We start from the raw sequence: 19,710 nt of genomic DNA on the forward strand, positions 1-19,710 counted from the left end.
TATGGAGGTTCCTTAAAAAACTACAAATAGAACTACCATATGACCCAGCAATCCCACTACTGGGCATATACCCTGAGAAAGCCATAATTCAAAAAGAGTCATGTACCAAAATGTTCATTGCAGCTCTATTTACAATAGCCAGGGGATGGAAACAACCTAAGTGTCCATCATCGGATGAATGGATAAAGAAGATGTGGCACATATATACAATGGAATATTACTCAGCCATAAAAAGAAACCAAATTGAGCTATTTGTAATGAGGTGGATGGACCTAGAGTCTGTCATACAGAGTGAAGTATGTCAGAAAGAGAAAGACAAATACCATATGCTAACACATATATATGGAATTTAAGGGGAAAAAAATGTCATGAAGAACCTGGGGGTAAGATAGGAATAAAGACACAGACCTACTAGAGAATGGACTTGAGGATATGGGGAGGTGGAAAGGTAAGCTGTGACAAAGTGAGAGAGTGGCATGGACATATATACACTACCAAATGTAAAAGCGATAGCTAGTGGGAAGCAGCCTCATATCAGCTTGGTGCTTTGTGACTACCTAGAGGGGTGGGATAGGGAGGGTGGGAGGGAGACGCAAGAGGGAGGAGATGTGGGGATATACGTATATGTATAGCTCATTCACTTTGTTATAAAGCAGAAACTAACACACCATTGTAAAGCAATTATACTCCAATAAAGATGTAAAAAAAAAAATATTACATTTGTCAATATTAATTTTAGAAGTAACTACTTATAAAGAGTTAAGTAATATCAAGAAGCAAGTGGAAATTGTAGTCAAGGTCATTTTTTATCTGTCACTTCTGATTTAACAATTATTTTCCCCGATCCTACTTGTATGGGCAATAAAAATAATTTATCTTTAAACATGAATTTTTCACCTTGCATCAGCTGGTTTACTTCCATAACATTAAGAATTGAGGAATCATAGGATATAGTCATTTTTTTTGCCAACAAATAAAATATGAACACATTTGTGAAATTCACTTTTACATAGACATGTACAAGGAGCAATATAAAAAGAAGAAAAAATATGCTAAATAGCCTATAGTATTAAGAGTGAGACCTAGATCCATCCCTAATGAATCCATGATCCTGGGTAATCAGTACTAGCCTCTGAGCCACAGTTCTCTCTTACGTGGGGATTGCAGTGTCAATAGTTATGAAGATTAAGATGCCCTGAAAGTGCTTTATAATATAAAGGCACAATATAAAAGAGAATTCTTTTTATTTATATATCAGTCATTTGACTTTATCAACAAATCTCTCTTTTTTGAAAGACAGTAGCAAACTAGAAGTTATACAATCATTCTCCATTTGTGTTAGATCATCGAACCATCGGCAGCTTTGTCAGTGATGGAGGCCGGAAATAAACCCATACAAATAGAGTCAACTAATCTTTAACAAGGATGCTAGGAATACTCATTGGGGGAAAAGACAGTCTCTTCAACAAATGGTGCTGGGAAAACTGGATATTCACTGGAAAAGAATGAAACTGGACCCCTATCTTACTCCATACCCCCAAATAAACTCAAAATGGATTAAAGATTTAATATAAGACTTGGAACAGTAAAATTCCTAGAAGGAATAACATAGGAGAACATCTCCTAGACACTGGTCTTGGCAATGGTTTTATGAATCTGATACCAAAAACATAAGCAACAAATGCAAAATTAGACAAGTCATACTACATCAAACTAAAGTTTCTTCATAGCAAAAGAAACAACCTACAGAGTAAAAAGGCAACCTATGGAATGGGAGAAAATATTGGCAACCAATATATCTGATAAGGGATCAATATCCGAAATACAAAAGGAACTCCTACAACTCAATAGCAGAATAAACAAATAACCCGATTTAAAAACATGCTAAGGGCCCAACAGGCATTTCTCCAAAGAAGACATACAAATGGCCAACAGGTACGGGAAAAGGTGCTCAGCATCACTAATCACCAGGGAAATACAAATCAAAACCACAATGAGATATCACCTCAGAGTTGTTAGGATGGCTATTATCAAAAAAGCAGAAGATAGTAAGTGTTGGTAAGGGTATAGAGAAATGGAACTCTTCTACACTGTTGGTGGGAATGTAAAATGGTACAGATGCTATAGAAAATTGTATAAGAGTTTCTTAAAAAATTAAAAATAGAACTACCACGCAATCTAGCAATTCACTTCTAGGTACATATCCAAAAGAATTGAAATCAGGATCTACAAAAGAGATCCTTGCTTTTATTGCAGCACTTATTATTCACAATAGCCAAGATATGGGAATGAGGCAGGAGATAGATGGACCCCAGTCTGAGCAGCTGGAATCTGTCCCCCATGGACAGATACTCCAAGATAAAGATAATGGCAGAAGCGAGGAGGCGCTGAGTCCTGCTTGGATTAAAGGTAAAGAGAACACATATTTCTCATTCTTGAGGTCAAGGAGACCTCCCAAAGTACACATGTGCAGAAAGGATCCTCAGGGGTAAGAAAAGGGAGGGGACACCAGACCATAATACCTTCTGTCAACTTCCTTGTGCTGGAATCCACCTTGGCTAAAAGATGTGCATGCACACAGGGCAGGGCCCTGGGTGAGACGAAATATGGACTCAGAGCCAGACAAAGCAAGATGACTGGCTAGAGGGAACATGGAAGAACTGCCCCCATATAAATGATTTAAACTACCCCAAAAGCACATGACACTTTCTCTGAGCCTGCCTGTGTGTCTATTCGCATGTACCTTTTTTCTTCTAATAAACACTTTACTTGTTTTGCTACTTTCCGTCTCTTTGCTGAATTCCTTCTTCAAAGCAGGCAAAAAGCCAGGGCCCTACTCCTAGCTACTAGTCCCTGGTGGTCTAGTGGTTAGGATTTGGTGCTTTCACCACCACAGCCTGGGTTCAATCCCTGGTTGGGGAACTGAGATTCTGCTTCAAGCCACCACAGGATGTGGCACCCCACAGCCACCCGAGATCAGGAACATCCTAAATGTCTATCAACAGATGAATGTCTAAAGAAAATGTGGTATATACATACAATGGAATGTATTAATCCTTAAGAAAGAAGGGAATCCTGCCATATGTGATAATATTGATGAAGCTGGAGGATATTATACACTTAAGTCACAAAAGGACAAATACTACATGATGGTACTTTTACGGAGTATCTAAAACAGTCAGACTTTAAAAAGCACAGAGTACAATGGAGGTTGGCAGAAGAGAGCAAAATGAGCAGTTGTTATTCAATGGGTATAAAGTTTCAGTTATGCAATTTTTAAGTTCTAGAGATCTACTGTATGGACCTGTAGTTAATGTTACAGTTAACAATACTATATTAGTTAATAATACTATATTGTACACTGAAAAATATGTTCAGAGAGGAGATCTCAAGTATTCTTACTACAAATAGGAGAGGTGGGCAGGAGAAAACTTCTAGAGGTGATAGATATGTTTACTACTGTAATGTGATGATGGTTTCACTGGTGTATGCATATGTTCAAACCCATCAAATTGTATACATTAAATATGTGCAGTTCCCTTGTTTTTCAAGTATACCTCAATAAAGCTGTTAAAAAACACACAGGGAATTAAGGTAATTCTCACATGCCCTGGAGCCAGGCAAACGGAGTGCACAGACATTTTTATTTTATTAATAAGAATGCACAAAGAATGAGGTATTCTAAGTTTTTAACTTAAAATTAATCTGGAAAAGGAGAAAAAATTACTTTTGGCTTAAATGATAGCTGTAGAAAATACCTAATTTTTCACATACCTAATTTTCTAAGTAATTAGAAATATTTGAATCTAACAAAATAGTTCTATGGTTAATAAGGATGATTACATCCCTTACATCTATGAAGATGAACATTTAATTCTCATTGCAATGGATGTAGTGATAAATCGTAGGGGATAGTGATAAATTATTGATGATATCAGGATGCCATCTAGAATTTATTTCTTTAAAGCAGAAACACACTTATCTTTTATTATTAATTCAGGTAGGTAATATTTATTGAACACAATATACTGACTACTTACATTTTGTTTTGGTAACTGGTGGGATTGTTTTCCCATTTAGTATTTTCTAGGAAACACTCCTACCCTTTGCACGAGGATACCATATTTTTAATACAATGTGACACACCTACTCTATTACCGAACACAAGTTCCTGTGCCTGATGCACAGTGAGGTCAAACAAAGTGAAACTTCCAGGTTTGGAGCAGAGAAAGGTTTATTGTAGGGCAAAGCAAGGATAAAAGCTCAAAAACCCCAAACTCCCTGATGGTTTTCAGGGAGAAGTTTTTTAAAGGCAAAATTTGGGGTAAGGGCTGCAGGGTGTGTGACTTTCTTGTTACTGGCTGGTGGTGAGGTAACAGGGTAGTGCTCCAGGGATCTTGTTTCAGGTTAAAGTTACCATCCTCCACCCGGGTAGGGGCCTTAGCTCCTGCAGAAGAACTTAAAGGTATTGTCATGTATAATCTTTCAGGAGGAACCAGGACCCTGCCCCAAGGCTGCAGTATTGTTTCTTGACTGTTCCTCCTTTGTTTCTGCATCCCCTCCCTTCCCTGATTAGCAACTGTTTGAATCTGCCCTTTGGAACTCAGGGAAGGTCAAGGAGTTTGAAAGAAGCCTACTTGCTACAAACAGGAAACAGGAATATGGAAAGGATTTGTATCAGGGAGGGACCCACAGGGTCCTGCTTGGTTTCAACTCCTGCCTTCAGTTGATTGATTGATAGGAAGATAACTAAATTAAATGTGGTAAAAAAAAAGTTTGTAGTCTAGGATTATTAGACTTGACATGGTCCAAAAGTATATGGTAAAGTTTTTTTCCAGCAATTAAGGTTGTGAGATGTAAAATTCAAAAACCATCAGAGGACACATTCTGTACTATGAGGAGAAAGCTTCAATGAAAAGAATGAAGTGGATTCAAAGAGAAAAATGAGAGAAAGGCAATCAAGTCTTTACCTTGTTCAAGTTCCAGGTTCCAGTTCTGAGGATTAGGAGTGCCTCTAAAATTTCAGGAACAGTGTTGCTTACATTTAATGATATCCTCCAGGGCACTGAGAAAATATATACATTGGATTTCTGTTAGTTGCAAATACGAACTCCAATTAACATTGTTCTTAAAATTTCTCTCATTTTCATAATGAAAAAGAAATACTCCTATGTGGAATGAAGATAAGTAATTCTTATTTATTTAGGATATGATTCTAAGTTATTTGGCAGACCCTGCATATTGACAATGGAAGTCCCATTGTGATGATTTATATACTATTGATTGGTTTGCAATTAAGAAAATATTGTTTATTATTTACATACATGAAAAATATCTACAGATGTCTCATTCAGGAAAATACAAAGTCAAACAAAACAAAGGAAACAAATTCAACCTGTGTGGTAGGCAGAATAATCATCTCCCCAAACATGTCTATGTCTTAATTCCTGCAATCTTGTGATTATGTTAGATTACTATGTCAAAAGAAAGTGAAGGTTGCAGATGGAACTAAGGTTGCTAATCATCTGACTTTAAGATAAGGAGATTATGCTGGAGTATTCAAATTGACCCAAAGTAACCACAGGGGTCCTTGAAAGTAAAAGGAGTCACAAGAAGAAGATCACAAGGAGATGTGTGACTACAGAAGAAAGTCACAGAGAGCTGCAACCTTTCCTGCTTTAAAGAGGGAGAAAGGGAGCCTCTAGAAGCTGGAAAAGAAAAGGAAACTGGGCTTCCCAGGTGGCGCAGTGGTTGAGAGTCCGCCTGCCACTGCAGGGGACACGGGTTCGTGCCCCGGTCCGGGAAGATCCCACATGCCGCGGAGAGGCTGGGCCCGTGAGCCATGGCCGCTAAGCCTGTGCGTCCGGAGCCTGTGCTCTGCAACGGGAGAGGCCACAACAGTGAGAGGCCTGCTTACCGCAAAAAAAAAAAAAAAAAAAAAGGAAACTGATTTCCCCCAGATCTCCAGAAAGGAACAAAGGCTGCCAACATATCGATTTTCATTTGTTTCTGACTTCTGACCTACAGAATTCTAAGATAATAAATTTGTGTTGTTTTCAGCCACTAACTTTGTGGTAATTTATTATCGAAGCTGTAGAGAACCAATATAAACAAATAGTTCAAAATTAATATAGAGAAAATTGAGTAGTAACACTTGTAGGAAGTAATTTTTTTTCTAATACTCAATGATTAAAAAATCATTTTTATATCTTTAAAATAATTAAATATAAATATTTTATACCATGTGGTAAGACTATGATAGTAATGGAAATAATTTTGAATATTGACCTCACAGAGCTAGACAAATTAAATACATAATGTCATATGTCAGAAGAAGTAAACGGCATTATGGAATCTAAAGGAAGGGTGTTTAACCCAGATTTGGTGGAGAAAAAGATTTCTGGGATAAGGGGACTCAAGGGATGAATAAACCTTAGTCTGTCACACGGGTAGGGATGGGGGTGTTGAAAGGACAATTTATATGAGAAAAGACTGGGAGTTTATATTAAACTTGACAATCAAAAAATAAGTTCAAAATAAATGGATCCAAAGTGGCAAAATAGGGTGCCAATATATGGGCTCATTTTTAGAAATGCTTATTGTGTCCTTAAGTCTTTCATATCACTGGTCCTTCTGCTTCCGAGATTAATTACACATGGGTAAGGTAAACATGGCGAGAAATGGCTAATTCTCCATTAGTAACAGATCATGAAGTTATCCAGTTTTCCTGACTATGCACAAGCAACTCACTCAAACTCCTACTATCTATATTTCCAAACAAGTATGCACTAGAGTCCTGTGACATTTTGTCTATTTTAAGAAACTGATGCCACCAAATTCATTTCTTTAAAAAAAAAAAAGCACATAATTATAATTTCAGAGATTTCCATCACATTAGCTATTCTGAACACTTATACCATCATTCTGGAAACACCAATTGCAACAGAAAAATAGTAACCCATTAAATTTGTAAGTCCCAAAATACTTGAAGCATCTGCCTTTTAAGAAGATAAACTTGGAGGAGAAATTACACAAGATAGACTTGAATGACAATCCATCATCAACAGTAACCCAAACACATTGTGTTTTTATATATGCTTTTAAAGTGTCAGTAAAGATGACACATTCCTGGGGATAGTATAGAAGCTGCCACCAATGGAAACTGCCTTCCATTATACTTCTCTCTTTTATGGTTCACCTTTCACTGACCAGAAGTTGTTACAACAGTAGGTAGAAGAAACCATTTAGAGAATGTCCCTGAACACCTGATAAACATTGATTTCATGGACAATGCTTTTCAATTTTGTGCATGTCCTTCATATTTTAAAACGCTTCATATTTTAAATTTTTCTCTATTTAAATGAGATTTAAAGCCAATCTCATCCATATATCTATGATAGAAAACTAGAGCTAAAATTTGTTAGTTAATATCAAAATTGATATTACAAATGGGAGCTCAAAGGAAAGGACAGTTAAAGTTTACTTTTAAAATCAGTCATTCTGTTTCAGGCATGTAAGTTGGGGCAAAGGTACTACATAACTAGTAAGAAATCTAAAAAAATTAATGTGACAAACTGGACAATCTGACACCTGGACATGGAGTTTTTAATTAACATCAATTCTAGCTACAATGATTCTTTCCTCTCTCTTGTTTCCAGGACCCTCCCAGATCCAATGAAATGGAAAATTATGAAGATAAGTTTTTCAGGATGCCTGGTGCTTTACTTCTCTTTCTCCCCCAAACTTCCTTCTTCCTGGCCCTCATTTCTAGACAGTAGTAATTGCGAACTTCTTTGCTTTTCCTTTCTAACTTTAGAAAAATACAAAAAGGAACTATTCACTCATACATTTCTTCTTTTATTTTAGTGTTTTTGTTCAGCAGAATATAAATGTTAGTCTTGCTACTAAACAATTTAGTTCTGGTAAACAGCTGGGCCAAGTATGGCATTTTGACAAAATCATCTGATTTGCAATGGCTGAAATCATGAGGATATCGACTTTATATCAGAAGCCAAGATTGGTGTATTATCTCAACAAGTCAGCAGGATCCCCAGGCTCTTTCTATGTATCCATGATTCCACCTTCATTTAAGGCTTTTAATTTCAGGTTTGTCTTCTGATGGATTGCAAAGTGGCTACCATATCCCAGACAACATGACGTGATAAAATAACAACGAATCTGGAAGTAAGGAAGAGAAAACAGGACAACTGTTTTATCAAGACGGTTGATGGGTTTTTTTTACTTTTTAAAAATTCACTTCACTCTCTTTTTGCTTTCTGGTTTCTGAAGAAAATTCCAATGTAATTATTATCTCTGTTCCTCTACAGGTAAGGTGCTTTTTTTTTCTCCCAACTTCTTTCAAGATCTCTCTTCACTTTAACTTTCTGCACTTTGAATATGATATATATATACAGGTGTAGATTTTTCAGAATTTATCCTGCTTGGTGTTCTCTGAGCTTCTGGAACTGTGGTTTGGTGTTTGTCATTAATTTTGGAAACTTCTCAGTAATTATCACTTAAATATTTCTTCCGTTCCCTTCTTTCTTCTTCTGGTATTCCCATTGTATGTATGTTATACTTTCTGTAATTGTTCCACAGTTCTTGAATATTCTATTCTGTGTTTCCATTCTTTTTTCTTTCACATTTCGGTTTTGGAAGGTTCTACTGACATAACTTCAAGCTCACTGATTCTTTCCTCCATTATGTCCAGTCCACTGATGAGCTCAAAGGCATTCTTCATTTCTCTTACTGTCTTCTTAATTTCTATCATGTCATTTTGATTCCTTTTTAGATTCTCCATCTTCCTGTAATATTACCAATCTTCTCTTGTGTACTGTCCACTTCCTTTTTTATTAGAGCCTTTAGCATATTGATCATAATTATTTTAAATTCACAGTCTGATAATTCCAAAAGCTCTGCCATATCCAAGTCTGGCTCTGATGGTTACCTTGTGTCATCAGACAGTGTTTTTTGTCCTTTACTATGCCTTGTGATTTTTGTTGTTGTTGTTGTTGTTGGAAACTGGACATGGTATATTGTGTAAAAGGTAGGACTTTAGTGTGAAGTTTCATGTTTATCTAGCAATGAGTTAGGCTGTGTTTACTATTAGATGTAGTTGTGGTGTCAGAGACTAAAATTTCCTCAAGTGTCCTTGTTTTGGCTTCCCCCATTTTCTGTTTTCCTTGGGACTCTTTAAATAAAGTATGAGCCTATGGTTCTTTTATCTGTAATCTTTTGTTATTATAGAGGAGCTCTACTGATGTGGTGGTAAGGTCTGTGTATGGGGGAGGGCAGGGAGCATTGTATAGTCCTATAATTTGGTTTCAGTCTTTTATAGTGAGCCTGAGTTGGGTATTTCCCTTGCCCCAAAGTAAAAGCTAGAAGGGGTTGGAGTTGAATAGGTCCCTTCCTTTGGGTTGGTTAGGCTTTGATAAAACTCCAGTTGTTTAGGCTCTGATAAAATAGTTTCCTTTGAGAGAAGGCCTTGTTAAAGAGAACAGAGAGCTCTGAGTGTATTTCAAAATGGTTACTTTCTGTATTGGCCTGTCTGTCTCTACAGTTTTTGGGGCAGCAGTCTACCCTGTGAAAACAATTCTCCTGTGGACCTAAAAAGAGTTGTTGATTTTCAATTTGTCAGCTTTTTTCTTCTTGTGAGGTGAGGAATGATGACTTCCAAGTTCTTTACATGTCAGACTGGAAACCTGAAACCTATGATGCATTTTCAATGTTAAAAATCACTATGGATTTCTGCTTGATTGTGATTTGTGCATTTACTTCAATTGACTATGAAATGAGAATAAGGTACTGTGTATTTAAGGATACCATATAATAAATTATATATGACATTTTCACAAAGGCCTATATAAGTTTTGAAGAAGAGTGTGTCATGTGAAAAGAACATGTCATGTGAGACACATTTATTGAGAAAGAACTCAACGCAAGCCATGCACATGATCTGATTAACATCTTTAATCTCTTGATTCCCCTAATTCTCCTCTGGTTGATGCATTCCCTTAGTGAACTGAGGTGTTCATATGCTACATCTCTTCTAGTTGGTGGGGATTAAGGAGAAAAAAAAAAAACAAGAAATATTTCTTTGTGTTTACAACATAGGAAGTTGGAAATATGGACTTATCTTGACTGATTTTTATTAGGCGAACATGGATAGCCATCTGACAATATCACAGACTATAAAGCATATGTTGAACATCTTTTAAAATTAAAATACACATAGCCTTTGATTTGGCAATTCCATTTTCATGAATTAGTTTCATAAGTACATTAGCACATGAATAAAAGATTTATGCACAGGGATATCTACAAGGTTTGGAAACAGCTTCAATATTAATGTAAAAGGATTTGAAATGGTCTTTTGTTATTTCACAGCAGCCTTAGCAGGTCGTCGATGGCAAAAATTACTATTACAACAAAGAAACTGAAGTACAGGGAAGTAGGTTAAATGATATCTAATTAGTAGTCACCTACTCTTAATCCAGTATATCAGGTTGTGTTCTCTCAAATTGTTTGTTTAGTTCTATCTTATTATTTCAATTTAAGTAAGATAATTTTCCTTTCTACTTACTTGAATTTCTAAGCCTTTCATTATTCTTTCTCCTCTAGTGTACTTAGGTTATAGTTAATGTTTCTAAGAATAATAAATGTGAATTTTTAATCTTCTTCAAAGTTTCTTTAAGTACATCTGAACATTTTAGGAATATGTGATGTCCAATTAATAGTATGTATTAAGTTTGTTTCCTTAATATCTTCTATGCTTATAATGTTTAGATTAACATTGCTTCAAGAAGCTTTGGAAAAGTAACATTTTATTTGACATTTTCAAAGAGCAGAAATAGCTCTTTGCCTACTAACCTTTAAAAAAATTATGAAGTGTCGGACTGATGACGTCATTTTGACTATTACAATCATTTCACCAATGACCCTTTCCACTTTCACATACTCTTACCTTTAATCTGAACAAAAGTGGCACATTCTTTGTGTTTTTCTAATACAGTCAGTTTTTGTCATCATTTTTTCACAATTTTTTTTTATAATGTCCTTTACTTGGAGCTGTCTCTAACATTTTTAAAGGGAGAAACAATTTCTACCATATAACACAACACATGAACATCTTTGAACAATATTATGAGGCATAGAATATTTATTTATTAGGCTTTGTTTACATTAGACCAAGTCAACAAGTTCTTTAGGTTAAATGATTATAAAATGAATAAAATGATCATTCTCATGGAAATTAGCTGGGGATAATGGAGACAGCCATTTGCTATTTTTTTTTTCTACACAAGTTGATGTGAATCATACGTTCATCCTAAAAACCACTTGATAAAGTACTACTTTCCTTCAAATGAACATAACAAATTAAATGTTCTGACCCCAAAAGTTTAATATAGTCCCTTTCACTAGATATTTTACCATATCAACTTCTGAATGCTACACTCAAATTATTAGACTATTAAAAAGAAAAAGTTAAAGGCCACTGGGATTTGGAAGCTCACAAGCCAATAATACTAAGAGTAATAGTAATAATAAAACAACAAAAATAATAACTCAAAAGAGACACGTGTGAAAAATTTTTAAATAAAAAACTTTTTTTCATGAATTTCATATTCGACTTTTTGTTTATTAAAGCAGAAACTAAAATAAGAGAATGTGGCAGATTGTATGTTCCAAAAATGACCACAGCAATATTTCAGTTCACAAATTTTCTTTTGGAACCTTGTAACTTTTCATCAAGTGGTGGAGTTAACTGTCCTCTCCTTCTGAATCTAGGTGGGACATTGTGACTGTTCCAGTGAATAGAATGGGCTGGAAAGGAAAATGCTGAGTGACTTCCAAGGCTAGATCAAAAAGGGCCACACAGATATTCTGAGATATTCTGAAAATTAACCCCTCTCTCTCTCCCTCTCCCTACCTCTATCTATTTCTTTCTTTCTCTTTCTCTTTCTCTTTCCTAGGGCTGAGGAAGCCCTGGCCATATTGAGAGGTTGCATATAGACCTTCCAGCCAACAGTTCCAGAAGAGTTTCAGTTGACAGCCATCCTTAAGCATTAGACATATAAATGAATGAGCTTTCAGATGATTTCATCTCCTAAACTTTGCACTGCCTCAGTCCCGTGCAAATGTCAGGTTGATGCATACAATAATATCTGTTATTGTTTTAAGCCACTCCGTTTTGTGGTAATTGTTTATGTGGTCATAGTAACTAGAACATAGAGCAGCAAGCATTCTTATTGTTTTTCTGCTCCTACAGTATAAAAATAAACTCCATAACAGCAAGAACAAAATCTGTTTCATTCACAGCTGCTTCCCCAATGTGTGGCACATAGTTAAACAGAAATCAGGTGAATTAATGAATAGAACTTTGACTAAACTATTTCAATACCAAAACTTACAAGAATGTTGTGATGCATCTCAATGTCTTTCCTGTCTCAAAATGCCTTAAATATTTATATTAGAAAGAAAGTCTCTCTCTTTTTGTTTACTGTTACATATTGGATTTTTCTTAGAAGCCAGTCAAATTGCTAGGAAACATCGATTAATAATAGCATAAAAGGGTCAAAATGAACCCTCTCTCATGCCTTCCCCAGCCTTGGAACAGACTGTTCTTGCTTGGAAAGCAACTTCTCATTTACCCTCTTCAAACTCTCTCGAGGTTTTTCTCCTCTTTTTGAAAGCTGATGTCACTTAAACCTTCTCACTTACCCACATTTTTACACCTTTACTGCTTTGTATGTATATTTATTTTTTTATGTAGTTTGCTTAAGGTTGATTAATTTAACCATCTTGCATGTGATTTTTCAGTACTTTTCAAATTTAGACGACACCAGCAATATACAAAATGTCAGAATGAATCCATGTGTCTGTGTTCTATTGCCTCAATCATGTATCAGGTTCCTCTGGCAATGAGGCAAATAGAGCAACATTAGTATTTTCTACAGATTTTAAGTAGCAACCCACTATCTGCCCTCCACCCCAATAGTCACATTCCTCTATTATATGTAGGACAAGTGGTTTCGCTCATATTTATTGCTGAGTCAGCCAATATAGCTGCTTGCTTTTCTGCTTCAACCTGATTATCTAGTGTTGTCCTTTGCTAGATTTCATCACTGTTCTTTCATTCCCCTAAATTTACTCTAACACCAGGTGGTTTTGTGTGGCAGACCTTTCTGAAGGTTAGAAAGTAGCAGAATGCAATTACCACATAAGGCTGGAAAGAATTGTAAACCCAATGTTAGACATCACTCTTCCTAGAACTGCATTATACATTTCCCAAGGAAGGTGATTTTTCACTCCCTATTTGTTCTCTTAAGACTCGGGTCCCTGGTCATGTTTCTAGGGCCTCTCCTTTCTCTTTGATAAACCCCAGTTCACACTGTAGTTATCTTCCAACCACGTATCCAAGCTTCCTATCCACATCTGAAAACCTACAAATTATTATTATGGTTCTTGGCTTACAAATAAGAATGAGACTCATTTCTTGGGTGGCTGAATTCCTTACCAATGCAAAAAAGCTTATAATGGCTTGGAAAAAATGGTGCTTTTTAGAGGAAAGAGAGAGATGAGATCTTTTCTTCCAGGTAAGATTAATAGCAATGGTATCATCTATGCAGTATAGAAATATATATCCTGCTTCTTTTGTCATCCTTCTCATGTCATCCTTCTCATGCATTGTTAAGTATTCTGAATGCAGTGAATATGTGAAAAATAATAAATGACTAAAAGTAAGGATAAGTCTGAAAATGCCCTAGAAATTTATTTTGTGATTATAGTTGACTGGTATCATTGAACAGTTTCACTGAACAGAAAGTGACGAAATTATTCTCAATCCTTAAGTATTGTTTATCAGCTAAAAATGTGAGAAAGAAAAATATTTCAGGAATTTCTCTCAAAAAATATATGAGTTTGAAGATGAGATAATTCTATAGCTTAAAAAGAGTTTTTAACAGATTCATTTATATAAGTGTAAAAATATAGAGTCTGTATCTCAAGTTTTAGAAAAATCTTACATCCTTTTATTAATATTTGCATGTAGGAAATGAGGAAGGCCATCTTGAGCCTGTGACTGGGTAATTATCATTCTTTGTTCCTTAATACACCAAATTAGAGCTCTGTTTTATACATGGATCTAACTTTTAGTCATCAGAGAGAGAAGTCTTGTGAACAAGTGAGCAGGGCAAAACCTTGTGGACCCTCAGGTCATAGAAAAGACTGCTATGTTGCAACCCCAAATACACTATTCACATCACAGCTGTAACGAGTGAATATGAATTAACAAACTTTAAAAGGCTTTTTATAAGACGTTTTAATAACATATATTTGAATAGGATAATATTACTTGCAAAACAATACATTAATAATCTATCTGTTTGGGGGTACTAAATTCCTTTCTCTATTTAGGTTACATTGTATACTTCTATAATGAAAACTAATTTCTTCATTAATATCCAGAAGATGGAACATACTACTAAATATACATTTATCAGTACCAGCAGATATTGAAGAGGATGTAGAAACAAAACATGCCTCATTGAACTTGAATTATAACTTAATATATTATCATTAAAAATGTATAGTCTAAGTAAAAAGAGAAAGCCCCTATTACACTATATAAAGGGAATCTACTAAGAGTGAAGTTTCTCAACTCCCTATTCCCACCCATACATGTTCACTTTCCTATATCTGCATCCACCCTTCCTTTTTTTGCTCAATATAATGGCTAATTCCATATGCAATGCTGTTTTCCTGACCCAAGTGCTAGCCTTGTTTCTTATGTATTTTTAACATCTCCCTCCCTATTGACAATCTCTTGATTATTAAATCTATTCACAAGTTCCTCATCTTGGTACATACTTCTAAGTAAAACAAAATGAAGCAATCTCTTTCCATCTGCATCTTTCAGGTACTACCATTTAGCTCTACATCCTTACAGAGTTAATCTTTCGAGAGTCTTAAGTCAGTAAATCTTTAGACTTACTGACTTTCACATACTCATGTTCATTCTTCACCTGAGAATACTCTATATTTCTTCTTTCCCAAATCTATACAATCCACCTTTATCATGGACATCAATCCTCTATATTGCCTAATCCCAGTGTGAATGACTCAGCTCTGATCCTCATTGAAATCCATAGAATCTGGCACTGTGGACTAATTCTTCACCATCAAAACATTCTCCTTACTCATCTTCCAAGACGAGTGCATATGTGGAGCAGAATCCAAATGAACAGTAGTTAGTTTCAAAATAAAATTACCTTACACATCCAAGTGTGTGCTTGATAAATCAATATATGTCGCATCTAGTTATGAGTGAAGTGAAAGAAAGAGCTGTGAATTAAATCCAGAAATATAGAACCAAAACCTGTGACAGAGAATTATAGAACTTTAGAGCTAGAATGGGTCATTTTATAGAGCATAAGATTGAGGACCATAACCTTGCCAAGTTCACACTTACACTGAAGAGCACTGAAATTTATATCCCCTGGATCCCATTTCATTTTTTTAAATCTTATTAATCAATTACTGTATTTATTTATTCTCCTTTACCTTATCAAGATAAATACAACATTATGGGAACCAAATTTCTGAAAACTTCCATTAGTAAATTTTATCTTATGTGAAGGGACTATATTGATCCAATTATAAGATTTCAGAAATTTCTATAGTTATCAAAATAATGAAGAAGTTGAGAGAGCTGGCATACTTTGCATTTTTGGTTTTATATAACACATTTTACTGTACAAGCTGGAATGATTGTTCATTCTATTTAAGATTTTCTTTTCCAAATTAGGCATTGGTGCAGCTAAAATGTATTAATAAACTAATATAGATGTGGGATCATTTTTATCATAAAATAAAAATGTATAATTTTTATAGGCTGCTATACACTGACAGGTGATATATGTGGACTCTATTGAAAATAAAGTATAATACAAAACAGAAACTGCATGGCTGTTTTGAACATTTGGATTCTAGAATCTCATATATATTTTCATTTGTAATTTGAACTGAATAGAAATATCATTGGCATATATAAAGAATCTAATGTGATCTCTTTCTTTCTCCTTCTATCCCTTTCTCATAAATGCCACTTTCATCTTGGAGCCTTTCCTAGCTAGAGCGAAGTCACAGCCTTATGACATAGCAACAAATATTTCTTATATCCCCAAATATTGCTTTACCACTGATTTTGCCGCCTTGTATGTATTATAATTGCATCTTATTTACCAAAGATAATTCTAAATAATTGTTCTATAGATACATCTAAATGTTCCTCTCAATTTTATACAATAGCATGTAGGCATGTTTGTAAAAATGTGCAAAACAACAGAATTATCTGTAACAATGTAAAATTCAAAAGTTTATAACTTGTTATAACTTGCATACCTATTTAAGGCTCAGTCGGTTACCAGATAGAAAAAAAAAGTGCATGCCAAGTCTGTAGGTAATAAAGCATGCCTGGATATAGTAAAATAAATCACCACAGGAAGATGAATCGTTGAATGAAAGGTGAAAGAACTTTGTGCAACAATCAGGAATTCACTGAACAAAACAAATTATCCCCTATCAGCCATTTAAATAGTGGCCTCAGAGAAATAGAAGGATTTTAAATATAAAAGACTCCTGTAAAATGTGTATAGGTAACTGCTTAGCCCATCAGATGGCAGAATAATAAATTTCATACTCCTTAAGCTTATTCCAAAAAAGTTTCAATTTTATTAAAATAAAAATACACTAAAGGTTTTTTAATATGAGAACATTTCCTTAAATTTGATTTATTCTTGAATAAATAAATCAAATGGATTTGGAAGAAAGAACTCTTTATGTTGTAAAGGTAATAGCAAGATGAGCTAACTATGAGTTCCAGCTAACAAAAAGTAGCATAATTTTTACCTACATGTGTTTCTTGCAGTTAAAATAAATTTGGTTAGATCACCTAAAATCACAGAGTGTAAATTTCTTAAATGATGATCTAGAAATATACTGGATTTTTAAAATAAATGTAGTGAAGTTAGAATTTCCATGAAGGATGAAACATAAGGTTGCAAAAACCTTCGAATTAAAACATCCATGGTCTTGTGTCCATTTCCATTTTTGAATAGTTACTGACAAGTAACTTCCTTTTAATTCTTTCAGTTAAACCACACTTTGTCACATCCGGGGAAACTAAAATATTATTTTGTGCATCATTAAAAGAGAGATATAAGTTGTGCTTGATTCATAAACTAAACTCACTTATCTCACAGATTCTCCCATATGGGTTTGGGTAAGCCTCAGCTGTGCAAGCATGCAGAATAGATCAGGGTTTTCTGCCTTAGATTTAGGCTGACCTTGAGTTCTGTAGGACTCCTGAATTGCCGAATCAATTATAATGTTCCAAAATCACCTTGGCTCCCTCCCACACTATCCTCCTTTCTCTCTTGTTTATGCCCAAATATACTGAGAAGCCAGACAGGATGTCAGCCAACCATGGCTCTTTTGAGCTTAGCAAAGAGAGAAGATGTATCTCCTGAATACTGCACATGTCTTGCCAAAAACCTCTTCCATTTGCCTTCTTCCCTGAAATCCATAATTATGTTTCCGTTTTTAGACTTTCTATAAAATTAGTTGCCAGGCTAATAATTCTCAACATTTGTGCTATCACAAAAAACATATTATGTATATGGAACAATAGGATAAATGGAGGGCCCCTGGCTTTCCTGAGGCTGAGAGATTCATATCTCACACACTTTGAAAAGCTCTGACTTGGAAAAATGATCAAACAATATGCTGCATTGCATATGTTTAAATTATTTCATATATAGTGTTCTGATGTACTTTTTGAGAGCATCCTCCATATTTTTATTTCCCATATTCACCTATACACTACTGGTTCCATAGTAGAGAGAGACAGAGGAGAGAGAGCGAGAGGTTATCCAAACTCCTTTATTTATTTATATAAATTTATTTATTTTTGGCTGCGTTGGGTCTTTGCTGTTGCGCACAGGCTTTCTCTAGTTGCGGAGAGCAGGAGCTACTCTTCATTGCGGTGCGCAGGCTTCTCATTGCGGTGGCTTCTCTTGTTGTGGAGCATGGGCTCTAGGCACGTGGGCTCAGTAGTTGTGGCTTGTGGGCTCTAGAGCACAGGCTCAGTAGTTTTGGCACGCGGGCTCAGTAGTTGTGGCACACAGGCTTAGTTGCTCCGCGGCATGTGGGATCTTCCTGGACCAGGGCTCGAACCCGTGTCCCCTGCATTGGCAGGCGGATTCTTAACCACTGTGCCACCAGGGAAGTCCCTCCAAACTCCTTCAATAACTATAACTGGTTTTGCTTGATGGGCAAATTATAAAAGTTCATTGCTCCCCACAGTCAGCACCTATACTGTAACTTTAGAAATCATATATTTGTGTTGGTTTTATCATAACTGGAAAACATAATTTTAATGAATTTTATTTTTGGCTTTATGTTTAAAAGCATAACTGCACTCTCAAGAGCAGATTAAGTGCATAGCCTATATTCAAAAAATCCTACAAGCCACTATGCTGAATAGAATGATTTCACCGTAAATTGTTATCCTCCCCAACTCTCTCCTTCCCAGTAAAGCTTCTGATAAATGCTTTCACTGACTGGTCATGAAATTTACACATTTGATCCTTCTATCAAAACTGATTATACAGTGTGTAATACTCAGAACAATTTTCATATAATTATTACGACATTTACCAGAGTAATGTTCCTGACACTTACCACAAATTGTACTATTTAGATTCTGGATCTTGGACCTTTTTTTTTCTTCAAATAACCCTGAAGTATTTGCTGTCATAGTAAATTGTACATACTGTACATATATTTTGATTAGTTTTGCAATTTCTTTTTTTTTTAAGTTTGATAACTTTGTGCAGGAATCCATGGTATGAGATTAGGTAGAATTTTTGTTGAAACTGGCATTTCTCTGATAACCTTCTCCATTACTTAGAATGTGGCCAACTTTCTTATATGAATTAATTGTAAAATGTCTGTGAACTTAGCTTGCAAGTGTAAAATACAGAGAAGATGAAATACCAAAATTCTCTCTCATAAGCTGTCAAGGAGGAATAATGAGAACCATTTCAGTAGTCCATTCACTCTACGGCATGATTTCAGAGCTTGCTGCATTTGTTTGTGCTGCTGATTTTTAAAACTGACAAAGCTCTGCTTTTTATTATATAGCCTTTTTATTACAGCAGTGTACACAGTATGGTAGCATTTTGAACAGTTTTGTAAACTTCTGTGACAATAACAGAGTTTCCCTAAGAGACCCTTAACCATTAAAAATATTTTCTAGCTAATTATAAACTGCATGGGCAAGTGACAGTTGATGGGATACAGGAGGAAGAAAAAAATTGAGGTCATGAGATCTGAATTCCAGATATACGACTGCTTTACTAAACTCTTGCAATTTTACCTTAAAAATAAGAGTTGGTCATGTGGTCTCTACAGTCCTGAAAACCATAAAATTACTTTTCTCCAGAGGCCAAAAAAATGTGATCAAATAATCAAAATAAATCCTATACGTATTCTTCCTGTTTAAGGAGAAATGGAAAAGTAACTATGCCAGGATGAGTAAACCGTTTGTTTCATGGATCTAGGAAGATAATTCAATTGAGCAAATGCTAATTTATAACCTCCTATGTGCGTCAAAGGCATGACATTCGTCTAAGCTGCTATTCCAGGGTC

General features: G+C 35.3%; 1 long non-coding RNA gene across 1 annotated transcript in view; it reads right to left on the reverse strand.

Annotated features, from left to right (window-relative positions):
- LOC141276862 (uncharacterized) overlaps positions 1-19,710 on the reverse strand; it is a 126,393-nt gene that overhangs the window by 74,950 nt on the left and 31,733 nt on the right. The window contains exon 3 of the long non-coding RNA XR_012327111.1: positions 4,971-5,065. This is a non-coding gene — a long non-coding RNA (uncharacterized lncRNA). The remainder of the gene's footprint in view (positions 1-4,970; positions 5,066-19,710) is intronic.

Source organism: Tursiops truncatus, chromosome 17 (genome assembly GCF_011762595.2).
Source record: "Tursiops truncatus isolate mTurTru1 chromosome 17, mTurTru1.mat.Y, whole genome shotgun sequence".
Taxonomy (NCBI): domain Eukaryota; kingdom Metazoa; phylum Chordata; class Mammalia; order Artiodactyla; family Delphinidae; genus Tursiops; species Tursiops truncatus.